Here is a 19,653-nt window from a genome sequence, read left to right as displayed (position 1 = left end):
TAGGAATACATAAGAATATTTGTGCAAGATTAAATTATTGCTATGCAAAGTAATAGTTACGGTTCATTGAAATTTTAGGTGAGTATTGCCTTATTTCCTTGCGTGGCAAGCCACTGGAATGAACGGAAAAGTGATGATTACCAGGGCGTCAAACACCGTAATTGTTGCATGGAATTTGTTAATTACTATGATGCAGGTCTAACAACCAATTTAAAAATGTACTTTTGTAGGTTTGTAGCTTTTTTGTTTAGGTTTGTAGCTTAGAGATAAGCTTGTTCTCATTTGCATGCGTGAGCAAAGTCACGTGAATCGTAATATTAATAACGAGGGTATAATAAACCTTGATCTGAAAGGTGGCTGCTGCCAACCTGATTCGAGTGTATTATAATGTGTTGTTAAATAAAATAATTAAACTGCAGCTAATCGATAAAAGATATCCAACCAGTTTTGTTTTAAAACACACAAGGGCAAAGAATATACGAACCTGAATTTTAGCGCGGAATATTTTTTCAGCCTAATCTCTACGTATACAAGCCATTTTAAAAAACCGGCACAGCTGTTCGTGATTTTATAGTGCAGAATAAATACAAAGGAAAATTCACAAGCAAAATCATTTCAAAAAGCTGGTCTAAATTCGAGGAACAAAATACAAGACTACCTTTAGCATTCTATGGTGAGATTACGAGCAGGCGTGAGTGTGTAATGAATAAGTCAAAGTGCATTATCGTTGACACATTTACCTTTTTCCTGGCGAGGTTAATCAAATTGCTGCGTTAGCTAATAAGTTGTGTTTAGCGCCAAAATGCTAAAGAATTGGTGTTGCAACCTGTGCTCAAGGGTTTGCATCAATCGTATTGTCTATGAAGTGATGGAGTGGTGAGTCTGGCGCGGTCGTGCCCGCCGCGGCCTCGCACGCAACCAAATAATCTGATACGGTTGATACGCCCGCATTGATTAACTAACCTACTAGATATGTGAGCCTGATTTGAAATTTCACTAAATACCTTTTGCGTTCACGTGACCACAACATTTAATTAGCTTACCTAATTATTGCCTAAATAGTGAAATGTTTAAATTGTATTAACACCAGTTGATAGCGTTTGTTAATTCATCTCTTATCATTGTCATTTTTATCGTGATCATATCGAGTCTTAATGTAAAGACTTTTTAAACATACTTATAAAACTAATATTGCGAAAGTTAGTACAACTTTTTGTATTCGGACATACAGGTCCTTAATGTTTTTTAAGTTCTTTTAAGACAAGTTCAATCAGATAAGTTGTGTCATAAGTTGTGATTGGTTCTGCGCATTTGAACAGGATATCAAGGTAAGTAACTATTAATAACTAATATATTTGGAGCTGTTTTTTAAGTCGTTTACATTTACCACTAGCAGTTGTTAGTGTGACTAGTATCAGTAGTACGATCACGATAAAAACATCAAAGAAAATGCTGAAAATGTGAACTGCGTCCGTAATAACATTTTATCTCAAAATTGCTAATTGGTGGTCTGGACTGAATATTAAACTGACTGAACTGATATTTCTAACATAAAAACGAGCAGTACATAGATAGCCAGTGCGTCTATATGCATCTGAAGTAGCGTAACTGCTGAGTTGTACACTCAAACACAACTGTAAATCTGTACAAAAAAGTCCTAGTTTGGCGACAAGAATGATTACCTATAGCAACTTTAGTTGTCCACTAAGGTCATAAGCCTCAAAATACGTACGAATTTTGATGAGAATGATAAATACGACATGAAAATGTATAGAAGCACTTGAGCTAAGAGCTTGTCAAGTAAACTGCTCCAATGTGTACTAAGAGCATTTCTATAGTGACCATGCTGACAGCTCACGAGGGTCGCTGTCTTGAAAATATGATCGGATATTGAATCTAACGATTAGATTGGTTAGAGATTTATTTTTCTATCAAAGTCCCGGAGGCTAGTAAAAGAGTTATAAATTGGTACACTACAAACTTTGATGTGAGATCATTGTAGGATATTTTTTTGCAGTAAATGAATACTTCAGGCTTTTCTTTACTTTATGATTATTTTTTTTGAATCGTAAGTGAACGAACTTAGTATTTCCTGAAATTATTCACCGTACACTTCTCATTATGATGACTGTATCTTTTGTTATAAGAAATCGAGGTACAATATAACAACAAAATTGATTGCAAAATATATATGGCCAGTCTCAAATTACTAAGGCAGGTAGCAACAGTGACATATAAAATTAAGTTTTCATTCCCCGTCCACTCCGCTGTTACGAATACCTGCGTTCAATGGGCTTCCTGTCTGCGCCGCTGCCAGTTTTTATGTGACTTACGCCTTCCTGATTATTATATAGGTATCACTTATTATGCCTCTAATTATGGTTTCGTAAGTGGATATGGTTATCGATTTAACTAATAACTGGAAACTATTGTTTAGAGAATACAGGAAACTCTATTGTTGCGATTTCTCGTAAAGCGAAGTTTCTCTATGATATGGGCGTATTTGAATATATGGCTATGTTCTTGGATCGTGAGGAAGCCCACACGGTAATAATAAATTCCGAAGGTGTGTGGCGCCATGATACGGTACGTTGCGCCACCTGTCAGGCCAGGCACGAACTACAGCCGTGACGCGGTGCAACCAAGTGCCAACCATTTACCGCGGGAACTGACATTCTATTGAATACGTGCATGAGAAATAAGTGTAATGATACTTCGCTTTTTCCCAATAATGTGGCCTAATCAATATTTGTCGATACAAGTGGTACCGATAGCGATCGCAGGCAAACGATGCCGCGGGTAATAACCCGCGGCATCGCGGTATCGATGTAGATAGTAATTAAATCGATTTGAATTTATTAGATGACATGAATTGATTATGGAGTAGCTTATAACTTAGTTGCAGTAGCTGTTACTAAGTACTCCTAGGCTAAATAATTACTTTATTAAAGTTCACTTATATGTCAAGCGGAAATAAAATTAAGACAAAAGTCCTTCATCACAATGTCTGGAATGTTATTACAATGGCTTTCATAATTACAACGAATTACCAACTCACGTTTTAAATATAATTCTATTATTAATATGTCTGGGGCATTATGATTGTGTTTACCGACAGCATTATAAGTTAAATCAGTTTAATTCATTGCCGTGTTGTGATCATGGTCATTAAGAAAGTTGAAACATGATTTTGGTGGGTTATTTAGTCAAAGGCATCTAACATTTCAATAGGCGACGTTACCACATTAGTCATAGATCCTGACATTTGGTGAGATCAGCCGCAGTTTGGCCACAGAGCTTTAGTCACAGACAAACTCTTGACACGATAAAGGTCAATGCTATATTATCGTTCCACCTGTGAATGTTATTTTATGCCAAAATTATTCATAATTCTATTGAAAAGATGGACAATGAACAGAAATATGGTAATTAATATAATTAAGCGTATAATAGCGATTGAGTAGAGCTTTTTGAAAATCTTTTGCTAAATAGATTGAAGCTTGAGTTCGTAATTGATTAAATATCGATATTCGCGTTTATCATGATATTATTATGTAATTTATATAAATCTGAAGGCTAATCAATTTGATATTCTCAGTAAAAATATCTAGGAAACTATTTGAATTTAAAGAAAAGCACCAAATGTATTATGTTATTTCTAAACATTTATAGAAATAAAATGCTGTTCTATGTGTATGTCTTTTTAAACGATTTGGTATTTAATATTAATCGCCAGTTATTAATTTTTTTTTTGTAGTTTTGTGTTTGGGTATTTCTGTTATGCATTTTTAATATCTTTTTTTTGATGGGCTATTATTTCGTGTCCATTTTTATTTTTCGGACCGACTCATACTTTACACACATTGTACATAAAAAAAAACATACCTTCCTAATACATATCAGCAATTTTATTGATCTTATTTATTTTCATTTAAATTGTTATGTACAAGCTTATTTACAAGTAATATTCTACCATTTGAGTAATACAGATCACTCGTAATCGCTCGCGTATCGGCGATGTCGTTAAACATAATCATTACATCATTTTAATTCGATCTCACATTAAGAACGTATTTTAAACGATCGCAGAAATCAAACAGCGAATGTCATAATATCCTGTTATTACACAGGAAAGTTGTTACAAGATAAATATGGTAATGTATGAATACATTTAGGTAATTGAAATAAACTAAACTAACATACAATAGATAGCCGTAATAAATATCTGTCAACCAATAAATCATTAGACCTTGCACCTATTAAGGTACACTTAAGTAGATTTGGTTAAGTGGGTGGCTTTAAGTAAGAATTAAATCGGTCAAGTGCGATTTAACCTCACGATGTTGTTCGTAAGTATTACGTATTCTTAGTGGACTAATGAGTCATTATGGTGATTGTCTTTTCTTATATTTATTATTTATAGGTAAACTATGCAAGATATCGGCGGGCGGGCATCTTGTATAGTTTGCCTATTTGTCAAACAAAGATGTTGCTTAAATACGTCAATTAACAAATTTATGTTATCCTGAAATAATTTCCATCAGTGCCAATTAAATTAGAGATACCTGTTATAAATAAATTATCTGCTAAACTCGATTTGAAAACTCCTTTGGGAACGTAATGGTCTGATTACAGGAGGCATCACTACTTCATTAACATGAAATAATATGATATTAAACAGTATTTTTGTATCATACTGCTTTGAGTGAAAATTATAATTAAAGAAGAAACTGATTTCATATAGCTGTACACACAAGTTGTTCTAATCTACATACTTAGTTTTGACATGACAATTTGTCAATATATCTTCTATTTTAATTATATTTATTTAATTATTTTATTTGCAGACGAATTCAGTGCAATTTTAGACGTGATTTACTCATTATTCAAAAGATAGAAAAATCGAAATCAATTCTTTTCAAGACAAGTCATTGAGAGAGAACAGATTTTGGCGTCAGTCCAGATGAAAGATGAGAATGTGTAAAAATATGGAATGGCAAGAAAAAATGTATATACGATGAAATATTACTCTGAGTCTGAATACATGACAATGGATTATGTGAAAACATTTCCCGCAAAAAATAACTTACGCAGTGAACTCGTACGAGGAGAAATTTGAATGGCGATGTGATATTTAAATAATAATGAAGATACTAAGCTTGGTTAATAATATAGTATTAATTTTAACGCTATACTCATCAGCGTCGTAACAGGCTATTGCCTCGGGGAGAAATGTGTGCATTCAAAGCAATAAATTGTGCTGTTTAAAAGTCTAAAAATTGCAGCAGACAGGCGATTATTATTGTAATTGACTGTGCATATTATCTTCAATCAGTGGTAATAAAAATGCAGTCATCATTAATTGTAGATTAAACTTTAAGTCGATTGTAAAAATTACCGATGATTTCTTGAATAGGTGTAAATTAATAGATGACTCGATACTGGGTGCTGAAAGCAAAGTGGACATAAAACAACCATTAAATTAAACGTAACCTTATAATTTCCACAAATACTTAGAAACATAATTGGCCAAGTATAGTATGGCTTAAATAAAAATCATGGTGTGAAAAGCTTAGCTCTCCTGTATGGACTAGCAAACTCGTATCGTATCGCTGTGAGCCACTGGAAGTCGAATTGAAAATATATTAAAGTCGAGGGACCATAAATCGAATTTTCGTCGCAGAACTTTATATCGCGAACAAGTCCGTATTTCTAAAACCTCGATAACGTGAATTTTTGGTCCTCTATGCAAGACTGTGAACATTGCTCGTACTGAATGGATATTGCTTTTCCTAGTGGATGAAATTAAAGTCATTTTAGATGGAGCTTCATAATTAAAATATTTTGTCATTAAAGGAGATGGCCAAATTTTCATAGTAAAAAAACCCAGAATCGACAGCAACGAAATGGGTACCAATGGGTTCGTTATGATAGACCTTTGATGGTGCCAAAAAGTCAAGCCTGAAATCCATGGGGTATAGGAGCTATATCATATTTTCACAAAAATAGGTTATGTTGAATTTCTGTTGATTTTAAAGATTATTTACATAAAGGACCATCAAAAACAAGGTATACTAACATTATACATGCGAATAGTAATATCCCCATAGTTACAGAGTTTGCCTAGTAATGTAAAGGTCTTGAGTTTGACCCCCACCCATTGCACTATTCACATGAACCACTCCAGATACGATTGAGTACCGACCTTACCTACTTGAAGAGGTTTCCCTGTTATGTGTAAACTTCTGAACTGGCAAAGGTTGATAAAAAAGAATGAATGAAGAAAGAAAGAATTTTTTTTTTTAATTATTTTTAGATTTTTAGTCACTATTCGCATAACTGAAAAGTTCTTGTCAATGCCAATAATATGAGCCCAAACACGAGGTAGTTAATATTTACCATTGCCGAGTTCCTTTGACCTTCTCTCTTCTCCATGATCAGGTCAGCTCTAAACCTTCGCTCTTGTATAGTGCTAACAGACATACACATGAGTGTAAAGTTTTTACCCTATGCACAACTTCTTATGAACAGGAAACAGAAAAGTTAAGCTTTTTTATGTACTAAAATCTTAATCGAAAAAACCTTGTAAAAAGAGAACCCCATGGTTTTTAGATGATATGAAATACTTTTTGTAATCTACAAATTATACTGAATCCAACCATATATACGAAGTTTCTGTCGATTCTGGGTTTTTTTTTGGCCATCTCCTTTGTTATAAATTATTATTATAAGATATAAATGTTTTTGTTTTAGCACAACTATCAGAGCTTGATAGAGTTAGGTACAGAAAATTGGAGTAATTAATCAGTTTCGAAAACCATTAGGTAAAAAAAAGTAATTTTTAAGACACAGAAAATAGGTAATTCCTGCGATCTTTTCTTGGTAATGGTCTTCTCCATATTCATCAACATTTTCCTGTTCGTTGCTCGGTATGATCTGTCCTCAATTCTCACCGGGTGAAATGGGTGAGAAAACTTTACTCTTTGACGTAAGATTATTCCCAAAAATGATCATACAATCTTGTTTCGATGCAAAATCATATTATATTTCTTCAAAGATATACAGATTATTATAAACGTTATTTATTTGAGTGGAAATAATTGAATTTCATACAGTTATCTGTCGGTAAACTGAACCACACGATATAAAATGCTTAAGATGTTATAATCCAATGCAAATTATGTGTTTTATTTCATGCATAACCATGACATTGTTTTTTTTCTTTTTTTTTACAACAGAGCATATCTAAAGTTTATTGCATGTTGCAGTCAAAGCTCAAACTTAATTATTATTATGCGATTTTAGATGCACAATCCAATGAGTAGTTCTATTGATTTGATTTGTGTTAAATACTCGTCAGTAATTGTTATTTATGACTTAATGTGTGCCTAAACTATGTGACATTTACTTTATTGTTTGGGAATCTAAAGATTTATTTATTTAAATAATTGGTAATTTTATAAGAATTTCAATAAATAAAATAAATTGTTTTATCGCTTTGATTGTTTAAGCAGTTTTTGGTATTTGCAAAAGCATAATTTAGTATTATCAAATTGTGGATGCAAAATGCAAATGCAATAAAATGAAGAACAAAGTTCTATGTTTGTCTGCAGAAAATTACGGCGGTTTACAAACAAGTTGAGTGAGTTTTAATACGTTTTTCTTTTGTCAACAAATTAGTGAACAGTCGTAAACTGTTCTACCTAAGTTTTAATAGTGTACTCGTATTAAAAGTATGAATATTCATGAACACGAACTTCTAAATAATGGAGTGCTAATAAAGCGCTTTAAGGCAATTAGTCAATTTGATATAATCACAGATATTAGATTAATAGCGACAAGAAAATTATATTGCCATTAAAATTTATCTTTTCTAGATTCTTATTAAAAATACATTATTATACTTCGGCCGTTCAGAGAATGCGTTCCTGACACCTATCAGTTAGTCACGACTAGTGATGGGCACAACATAACACTGAGTTCGTTACCGTTCCTTCAAAATGAACCGCCGCATTATTTTAAGATTATTTTCGTTTTAAATTGGCGGAATCATTTGTTTTATATTTTAGTTATTTAAGTGGAAACCAAAAAAAGGTAATATTCATATAATAAAATTGTTTTATTTATTCTTTGTTACAAGTACATTGAATTGAATGTGCGAACAGAATATTAATCAGACTCCGATTTGCTTGAGGAGGTGGTGTCTTCATCATCATCTTCGCCTACATGTATAATTATATTATTATCAATAACAGAATCAATCCTGATATCTCGGTCTAACAAAAGCCGGGTAATCAAATAAAAACAGATCGAAAACACTTGAAAAACGTGGTCTATGCGCACGAAACGACAACGGACGACTGTTTTAGCGTCACAAAATGGCGGCCCATAACGCCATTTGGGGTTACCATTTTTAATCTAAGTATAAAAATGCGGTTTGGTCATAGTTTTATTTTTATATTTCATAAAAGTTATAATTAAGTCTTATAGTCCATTATTTTCCAATTCTTAAAAAGAAAATCAAAACGTATTATTTTATATTATAACTGTATAAGAACAGATTACGATACTTGCCTGTTATTTTTAGCACAGCACTACAAAATATAAACCGCTGACATAACCTTGTAATAGCGCAGTATAGATTTAGAAAAATATTGTTTACCAAGTTATTTGACACTCAGTTTGGCACAAAATTATAACATTCATTGATTATTGATATAATAATGTTGTTTTAATGCTCCTCAATTGTTAAAACGGTAAACAACCAGCAAAAATATTTTTATCGTAACTGCAACGCCATTGCAAAGTTACGTCGTCAGTTCAATCGCGACGTGTCAGGAACGCATTCTCTGAATGGCCGAACTATAATTATAAAATTCTTTTGTCAGTTTTTCTTAGTACGATCGATCAAATCCGTATTTCAAATGGTTCCTGGAACAGTATAGTGTGAGTGATATTGGCATTTGGCTGTAACCGGAGTCGAATCGAACAACACGAGATCCGTCGAATACCTATCTTGTGAACATATAGTGAACGGCAAGGTCGCGAGGGTATAAGTTTCTTTCCAATTTTATACACACGTATTATCTCACTTATGTATGTGTTAATAGTGACGTTAATAAATATTATAGAAACAGGTATTCTTGTTTCCAGCCAGCACTATAGGGCGTGACCAAAATTGATTGTTTATGGCGAGAAGCTTTTTTTTATAAATGTCATTGTTATGACATTGATATTGTGTCTATGCGTTTTTTGAATTGGCAATATACAATTACATCATGAATATGTTTTGATTACCAGGGAAATGTTTAATATTTAAATCTTCCATTTAATTAACTTTCAAGGAAATTGGTGATTGCCCGTTTCTAAAAATACTCATAAATATCTTGAATGCGAAGATATTCTCAGAAGTAATATTGAAAGTTCTTAGAAGTTCTAAAAGAAGCACTATTACCCACTAATACTTCATTTAAGACTCAGATATCAAGGCCTCGTAAATGTATAGCATTAATCACGGTAGAAATCCCCGAAGCTTAAGCAGAACTAAATGAGAGCTAAAACCTTACGAAGCCACGCTCGGCATAAATCAAGCGAGCTAAAAGTCGATAAAACACAGACTACATGTAAATGGGCGCTGCAATTACGGATTTAATTAAATGTCCAGTCAGCAAGATTATTTATAGAACTTAGACAATGGTATTTAGAACTTCAGATCTCCTTTTTTCAGACATCAGACTTTAGACTCTCGCTCTTCAAACTTTGTGGTCATACGCTGAGTTAATGGAATCAATATTTTCAGCAATATTTTATCCATGTTTTCTTTTTAGAGCGGATTATTTAGAGTACCTAAGTATACAGCTGGTCATTTAAAATTGAGAAGATACTTAATCGAAGTTTGCATTTTATTGCACTTGAAAGACGCCAGACATTCACCTAGAATTTCTACAACCTGCAATTTAAAATGAAAACAGGGAACTATAGTTACATCTAGAATGTGAATTAACTTGTCAAATGCAATACCTCAGCTTGCGATACCTTAGCGCCATCTGTGGGAATAGCTTGAAAACGATCACTTTCCTTCGTCTGCGCTTTGAAACACGACACTCCGTCACAAGATCTTTGTACAAGTTTAATATAGAGGACGTGTTCGGCGTCTCGTTTGATTCGCTTTGAAAGGATTTGATCTCGACGATCTCGAACATTAAAAGACTGATATGGAGCTTAATGTTGTTTGTTACGTCACGCAGAGCGAGTTTAAAAAGGCGGAACAATTCGGTTCCGTATTTTTTATGATAGACTTTTATATGTTATAAATGTATGTATGTTTTTTTAATATGTAAAATATTACTTGAAAGCGCTTATTAATGGTGTTTTATTTAATATACGTAAGTAGGAATTTCACAATTCGTAGTATTATAGATTGAAGTTTTTTCAGAACAGAGCATCTTCAAATTCATTGTAAATCGAATGATTGACAGAGCCAATTAATATAAGTTGCCGTAACGCGTTTCTCCTATAGTTCCTAGGCATAGCCATCAGTGGTTTCACACATCAGAATCAACACCATTATCTATATTTTACAATGATATTTACATTCATACCTATATTACAAATTAAATCTACCTTTATATTTACAAAGCTACCTGCACCTTTATGTTAATATACAAATATGTGAGACCACAGGTTAATTTGCTTTTTGAAAGTGTACATTCAACCGAATTGAATCTGATTTTTAACGCGAATAAAGTGAAAGAAATATATTGATTTGAAAAGAACAATGTCAGGTTTCGGCCCACCTAATCAACTTTTAAAACTAAATTCTCACGGACACAAAGTTCTTTACTACAACAATTTAAATATAAAATACTAACTTCTTATCAAATATTTAATTGTTATCTAGAACTTTTCAAAAAAAAATATCATTTTAATAAGTAATTATTTTGTTTATCAAGTTCAGGTTTTCGTTTTAATAATTTGGTTTTGTTGTGTTGGTTGTGGTTGGGAAGTTCAATGCAAAAGTGGAAAACGTAGAAAAGCTTCTGACATTAAACTACACAAAAAACTGTAAGAATTTTACTGTACATGAAATATTTTTATTGAGCCTAAGTTACTATGGAGGTCTGACATTGTTCTTTGTCCCTAAAATTGTTATTCCATGATTTTGCTACCTAATGTATATTTTCCACACAGCAGCAACACTGGGATATAAACTAATACTGATTCTGCTAATGCATTGTTAATAATTCATGCGATTACTTGATTAGATCCGAGTAATCAGGCTACAATTTGATGATATTGCTGTTGTTTCGTCCAGAAATAGAGACATTGTACCTATAATTATATTGTTTTGTGTGGGCACATAATTAGAGTGAATGCTGGCAGTAGACAAATATAGACTTCAATGAGTACACCTCTATTTAAGTTCTCCTTCGACTTCTTGCTGTTGTTTTGACTCTTGCCTCTTCTACAATAATGCAATAATTGTATAAAATGACTAGTTATTGTATCAATGAACGTATGAAATGATTATTCAGCTATTTGCCAATTGGCACGCTTTTGGATCATTGGAAAACCAAGCTAATTTCAATTAGTGGACATTCGTAGTTCCCATAAATAAAGAAACAGGCTTTTGTTGATAATTAATAACTAGGTATTACTACACTTCTGTTCTCTGTTTTCTTAGCTTCTACTCTCAGACAATTCAGATTCCAAAAAGTTAGTCAAATTTGTTATTTATTTACATAAAACCTTGCTCTAGGCATGTTACATCAAATACTACATTGGTTACAGAGTAAACCGTAACGTGTGGAGTTTTGCAAACAATGGTATAATGTACTGACATGCATTATGTAGAGGCCAGCCAGAAAGTCGAGAACACTTAAAGTAAAGCGACTGGAACTTCCTGGTCGATCATCTGGGGGTATCAAGTTCGACGGAAGAATTCCATATTAAACTTTTACGAGGTGCATTCACACTCACTATCAAAGGCTTATACGATTTCCTCCCGAACGGAGGGTCATTGACTTATTGTATTTCAGTAAGGTTGAAAATACGTTCAGCATATTGTCAGTCCTGTCGTACGTTTCTCAGGTTTATTTGAACCTTTTCACGGAAGGTATGGGGTAGTTGTAGGCCCTTCATCTTAGTAAACGTTTCTTGTGCCAAAGTTATCACAGACTTAATATACCGTAAAGGACGTTGGGAACTGCCGCTTAATATACCATTGGAGACGCGAAGGGTTCAGAGGTACCTACCAAGGTATGTGCGAAAGCCGACCGTAGACAGAATTAATCCTCATTCTGTTATTAGGTTTATTTAGGTCAGGTATACCTGATTCTCTATGTTGGCTTTTTAAGATTTATGACATGAAATAGTTGAATCTGCGTTAAAATGAAAATCGGTTTACTTAGTACTCGTAGATGAGTATACAAACAAAAACATGAGGTTGAAGGAGTTAGAGTGTATGTAGGTACATGTGTTGTATATGGTTGTGTAGAGCATTCACCTACTGCTGCACCTGTGCTTCTTTTCGATCTTAAAAAGTTAGACGCGCTAAGTTCAAGTAACTTACAATTTAATGGATCAACTACGATAGGTTACGATACGTTGTAACAAGTTTAGTCTTTCAGTCTATAAACTAAATTACATACTTATTCTACATGACTATACTTATCCTACATGACTATAATAAAAAGAAAAAGTTAATATTCTAAAATGTTGCTTATTTTTGCAATAAGTGAATATATTCTATAATGTGTCGTCATAATATGATAAGGTAAAAAGTAAATAGCCACAAATGTCGACGTCAAACGATTTTTTCCCGCACCACAGGCAGGTAGCTGAACCAAATTGTCGAGGATTTCATTTCATTTCATGGATACCTTCCATTTCATGAAATTTTAATCAGCACATACTCTGTGTATCTACTGGATTAATAAAGGCGAGTATACATCGTTTCAGTTCACGATGTCACCGAGTATGAAAATTGAAGAATTTTGATAAGTATAAGTGCAGAGTGATAGCTTCTGCGAATGAAGCTTTTCACCACGGCAGGCACAGGGTAAAATAAATTATTTTTACACCAATTGGAGCGTGACAAAATCGATTGGTGGAAGTTTGGTAATTACCGAGTTTAATCACTTTTGGCCGAAGTTGCGGGATTGTGTCAAAGCGAACTAGTATAATGAAAGCTTAACAATGACGCGTTTATAGGAGCATTGAGTCAATCCGATGGGCGAATAAATTCATGGCGGACACAGCGCGCTAATAATCACACGCGCCGCAAACACATAGTTTATACGGCACAACTGTATATTGCGTGCGAGAATTTATTTCAGTTAATCTTGTTTTCATAGTTGCTTATAAACAGTTTTGGCCAGTGCCAATAAAGGCCTTTATTTTACGAAAATGTTTGTACCAGCGATTCATTACTTCCGATGTTGTTTTGGTAGGTAAAACCATTCAATAAACCTTACTACTTATTCCGTAAATGTGTCTGGAAGCGGATTTTTATTTCCACATACCTATAATTTTTCTTGAAGAAACTTGATTCGAGATGTTGTACTATCTTTAAAGTCTTTCGACTTGAGAAGTAGACGGCGATGCAGCTACACTAGACTTATTAGTTTTGACTTGAACACTAATGTAATGTACGGTAAGTCATCTAACATGTATGAGACGTAAGAAGCTTTTGTACTGAAGGGAATCAAAATGTGTTTGGTAGTTCCCATGAAGAGCATGTGAAATTTTGTTTGACTTGTCTCATGTACTTTCCAGTTATACCTTTTAATCGATAATATTTTCATAACAATATAATCGGTGCTAATATAGGTACATATATTATGTAATTTTATCATTAATTATTTTTAGCACTATTTTAAATTAAAATGTCAAGAATGAAATAGCACCCAGTAGTAACAAATCCAAACTAATATTATAAATGCGAAAGTAACTCTGTCTGTCTGTCTGTCTGTCTTTTCTTCACGCCTAAACTACTGAACCGATTTGTGTGAAATTTGGTACAGACATAGTTTGAAACTTGAGAAAGGACATAGGATAGCTTTTATTACAAAAAAAAATAAATAAAAATAAAATTATTCCGGACATAAAGCGCCATCTATTGGTCAAATCAAAAATCTGCTGGTAGTCACTATTCCACGCGAACGAAGTTGCGGGCAAAAGCTAGTAGAATATAAATCTTGCAGCGCAATTATAAGTTATAAAAGCAAGTTTTAGTGTCGCAATGTGCGCTGTGCAATTATGTAAATATGCAATTTGTATGACGCTTTGTTAGTTACTAGGTGTCTGCTCAAACACTGACGGACCATTTACCTAAATTGAATAGATAACTAGGGATTTATGCGATTACACCACATCGTACAAATTCCTTTTATATCAGTGTTCTTTATGTGACACGCCGTAATGGGGAAGTTCGGTATTTTTAGATTTCTTTCCTGAAATTGTGCGATAAAAGTGTTGCGAAGATTCCATTGTGGAAAACCGAACTTAATGGGAACTGTTATGAAAATAATAAACACTTCTTTGTTGTTTCGTTTGTTTCTGCAAATAGCAAATAAATGAAGCAATATTTTCTTTCATCCTATTTACAAAAATATTTTTGACATAATTCGCAATTTATAAGACAAAGGAAATCTGGGGCGATGGCAGAACTAAATGTAATAAAGTAATTTATTTATTTTTTCTCTTAAACTGTAGGATTATTTATATTTAATTTCAGTATCTAGCAGCCGCAGACTGGTTTACGACTTTGTCCCTTCGCCATTCTTGGCCGGAAAATTAAAGCAATAAAAAGTTTGGATAGTCAAGGAGATTTTAACTAATCAAATACGGGCGAGTGTTTGAAAAACAAAACCTTCTTAGCTGTGGTTTGATTTTTTTCTTAATATTGTGCATGACATTTTCTTTACCGCACAAAGTAAAAATAATGTCTATTGAATTAGAATTTCCTCTTTCTTATATAATAGCTAATTAAGCTTTACTTGTACCGGTCGGTAAGTATATTTTATTTTCTTTGAGGAAGCAAAGTGATTTTCATTTCCTGAGCAATTGAAAAGGATATAAAACTAATGGAGCATGTTTTATAACTTTTTTATAAGTGCTATATAGTTCTAAGCACTACCTATATTTCTGTAAGTTTTTTTTTCAAAATAAGCGATGTACGTTTCTTAATTTTTTCTGTGCTAATAATTAAGTTATATGTTGTTAGATACACATTACTTCCTTTTTTTTCGATTTACAAAGACTTTTGTACAAAATTATACCTATTATGAAAAGCATACAAGCTTTACAACTTTCTCACCAAAAATAGCCGAAGAATATAACAGATTTACCTATATCTTGTACAGAAAAACGTACAGAAAAACGCGCGAAATACTTTCAATTTGGTTTAGATTGTTTACAAGCGCTTATTCGGTATTGATTAGATTGTAGAATGTATAACATGAGTTGTTTGACAGTAGTGTCGAGTGGCGGGAGCGGGTAGTGGGCTCCGGAGCTGAGCGCGTGGGGTGTAGGGCTGAGGCGCTGGGCTCGAGTCGGGCGGCACTGTGGCGGATCGCGCTTGACGTCAGCGTCCGGGCGCGGACGCGGACGGCGCAGGCGTCCGGGCCCCTCTCCCCGCGCGCCGCGCCCCGCCCACACCCTCGCCCGCCACTTCTCGGGCGGCGTGCGATACCTGCACCCGCTCGTCCGCCCACCACAACTTTCGCCTACCCGCGCCGATGCAATAAAATAAACTTTACGTTAAAAGTGCGTGTGGGAATTAACGGACTTGGACTGAATTTACTTTTCAGTGACATTATTGCTACTTCAGTGTTTTGTTAATAGTTCGGATGTTAAAAGTTCAGGTAAGTAATGTAGTTTAGAAATATAGTATTAAGAATAATTAATTAAGGCTATTTCTTTTCTAAAATAATAGAAATAATAATTTATAAAAATATGATAAATTATGTATTTTATGGGCTAAATACATATTCACAGAATTTTCTCTATAAAAAATAGTCTATCTAGGTCCAATTTCGTATAACTGCGAAATTTTCATACTTTTTTCCCGGAAACTGGGTGCATAAAGTGCACTCTGGTAGGCAAATTGGCTCGAAGAGATAAACAAACGTTATTGGGTCCCGATGTCAAGTGCATGGAGTGCGGCGGTTGCGTAACCGGCTGCGCTGAGATCAAATCCGCGACCCTAGCGCTGATCTTGTCAACACGCGGGATATTACGTACTAAACGAAAATAATGCTCGGTAAAACTTTTACAGCAACGCTGGAATTTTATGAACCATACGGCTCTGCTGAGGTTCTCTCTAGCTAGACGATATCGGTTTTAGTTTTGGCATAGGTATGTAAAAATGGTACCTAGTTGGCATCGAATTCCCGCCGTGAGAATCGTTTCTGTGCCAATTTCTGGGTATCTCTGTTAGTGGATGAGATAGTTCAGCACTATTGTGTATGTGAACAAGTTAAGCCATTAGAGATAATAGTGCGTAACAAGTACAAAGACATTGGAATCGCGATTTCGAGTGCCATTTTGTTATCATTTCAACAAAACGCGTGCACGTTTCGAGATAATCCCTGCTGAATTTTGGTAATAGACTTTCGAAAGGTGATTTACGACTCCATTTTTGGATTACCGAATAAAATCGGTGATTTAACTTGTAACACGGGATTATCTTTGGGACTTTTGAATTTTGCGTCCATTTTAGGTGCTGAAGGATTCTGTTACATGGAATCATGGAACATTCGAAAGATGTATATCTTTTGAAACTCTGTAAAAATCTGTTAGCATTAAAATAGTGCGGTGACGTTTTTGAACATTCAAAACAGATGAAGTAAAATGGCGCACATTGTAAGGGGCGGGCTGTAGCTTAATTGATTACCTATATTATTTCAAGATAGTCTTAAATTAAACAAATGAATATGTGGATGTCATGTAATGTTTCTTATCTAAATGAATCATAGGCTTTTCTTTTCCGAAAATGTCTGAGCACTTTCGCAAATGGAAACGCGGTGTAAAGAAAAGCGTAGGAATTTTATCTGCACGTACATAAAAACATTTTATCACCTGTGTACAAGGTGTTACCTGCCATTAATATGTTTTCAAATAAGGTTTCGTATACATGGTAAATAAAACTGCTCAGGGCGTGATGGCGCGGACGTTAAATTTCTCTCACATGTGTGGCCTGATTTTTTTAAACCTGCGACCTTAATGTCAGTAATCACGGCTTTCAGGATTGGCTTTTTTTGTAACTGGTTTATCAATTGGTAGAGTCAACTTAAAAATCTTTTAGAAAATCCTTAATATGGAATTTACCTTATCCTTATCCTTAATTTACAGATATTTATACTTTTAAATAGAGACTTATAAGTAAAGCATACTTAAGGCTGAAGACTGAAATTGTGTATTAAAACAAATAACGTAAGGCATAACAGCATTAAGGTGGGCATTTGTAATTCAATACCACTCTCCGGTTTATGAAGATAACATCATAAATTATCGTCGGAAGTAATTTCAGTGACAAGAACCAGCCGTATAGAATGTCAAATTCGTATACAAATAAGTTAATTAATTCCAACGGAGCATTTCAATGGGCCGTGTCTATTAAATTGTGGTATCAATTTCACTTCTCAGATCCCTATGTAGGAAATATCTCCAGATGTGTTAATTAACAGTTCTTGAGACAAACGTGTATTGTTCCACAGATAACAAAGTCTGCTTCATTATATGTATTACGTTGCATTTACCCGCATAACAAGTGAACTCTTTCACAAAATAAAATCTATTTGAATGCTTTCACGGGTGTGTTTATTCTTTCAGCGACAATGGATACTATTCAAATAAGATTCGTATTTTTTCGTACCCCTCATGCAACGTTGAATTGTTTTTGTAATCCTTGCTTTGCTGAGAGATTTTTATAAAAATCGAGTTATTTTTTGTTTTTCTAATGAAATTGGTTTTCGCGAAATTCGAAAATAGTTGGTAAACTTCCTTTATTTGTGTAAGAATATAGTTTTAGCCAGTGCCAAATGACATGAGGAGTGGTAGGTATTTGTGAATACATGTAGACCTGAAATTATTGAAAAACAACTTATATTGAACTATAAAATATTGGCCGCATTTAAATTTTGAAAATAGCATTAAATTCTCAATTGTTATTTTGTGTTTGATACTTGGACCTTTACGTAATTGCTTCCGAAGGTACAAACTACGTCATGCGTTAAGATGTTGAATCAATTATTTAACAGAGACCTTAATGGATTTCATTTTCGTTGGGTATTATTCTCCATTAGATTTCAATCGGAAACACGTCTGGCCGTGTATTTAAACAAACCCCACTCACCCGGTACGTTCCGGACAAACAACCTGACCAAATGTGTACTTGACTGAATCCTATTTGTGTACGAAGGTCGGTAACGGATCCATTCTTGCCTGTTTGCTGCCCGTATTCCCTGTGTAACCACCCACCCGACACTTCTTAACCAAACATCCACCTTAAGTTCTAGAATTTTCTTTTTCATTTGTTGAATAACGTTAATGTCATACGTTTCTTCAGTTTTATGCTCGCGCTAATAGGAGCAGTAAACTTTCATAGTTCTCTAAAAAGGCTTTCACGATGATGTGTAATAATAACAATGCTTGGATCGTGTCATAATTCTGCTTGGAAGTTGTTACAATCATAAAGTTTCTTGCCGGGAGGTTATTTTAAATTATAGTTCGGCCATTCAGAGAATGCGTTCCTGACACGTCGCGATTGAACTGACGACGTAACTTTGCAATGGCGTTGCAGTTACGATAAAAATATTTTTGCTGGTTGTTTACCGTTTTAACAATTGAGGAGCATTAAAACAACATTATTATATCAATAATCAATGAATGTAGTTACGTCGTCAGTTCAATCGCGACGTGTCAGGAACGCATTCTCTGAATGGCCGAACTATAGTTCTTCGTATTGTTCGTAAGGCAATTTTGCTGCATCTGTTCTTTGATAGTTTTTAATTAATTTTATTTTAAATGTATTTTATTTTTACGACTATTGGTCTGGAAAATATGCATGTGTACGTGTGAATTAGTGCAACAGACCCATTAATAACAAATAAAAAAATGAGAATTGTGATGTAATTAAATCCACATTATCAACAGACATGATGAGATTTTTGGAAACTTTTGACATAAATATTTGTTGGTTTTGTTATTGCAGTGTTCCAAGTTTTTTGGCAATGTTCCGTTTGATGTCTGGATTCATCCCTCTTTGTGGCATCCCATTTTTATACGTCTGTGCGAATTAGCTTCTAAATTGTTTTCATTCGTTCCTATTATTACGTAACGTCGCGTAACCTTTTTGAGTTTTATGACTTTTTATTGAAAACTGAGCTTTTGATTCTATGTTCGGGTAAAATTGTATCTCTTAAATTAAAATTCGAAATATGATTTACTGCGTGGAGCGAAATGACGATACTAAGTAAAAGTAGTACTGAAGGTTCCAACTTCAGAAGCTCAGGATGAAATACTCGAAATGTTCAGGTTTAAAATAAGGAGCATCCTAGAATCCTTTAAATTACTTCCCTTTCAGCTCGGGTACTTAATCCTTTTAAATTCTGAAAAGGCGGATTCGTACTATACAGGTAGGGGACATTA

The sequence above is a fragment of the Helicoverpa zea genome, chromosome 5, assembly GCF_022581195.2.
Source record: "Helicoverpa zea isolate HzStark_Cry1AcR chromosome 5, ilHelZeax1.1, whole genome shotgun sequence".
NCBI classification, from domain to species: domain Eukaryota; kingdom Metazoa; phylum Arthropoda; class Insecta; order Lepidoptera; family Noctuidae; genus Helicoverpa; species Helicoverpa zea.
The sequence above is the reverse complement of the archived record's forward strand: the minus strand, read 5'-3'. Positions refer to the sequence as shown.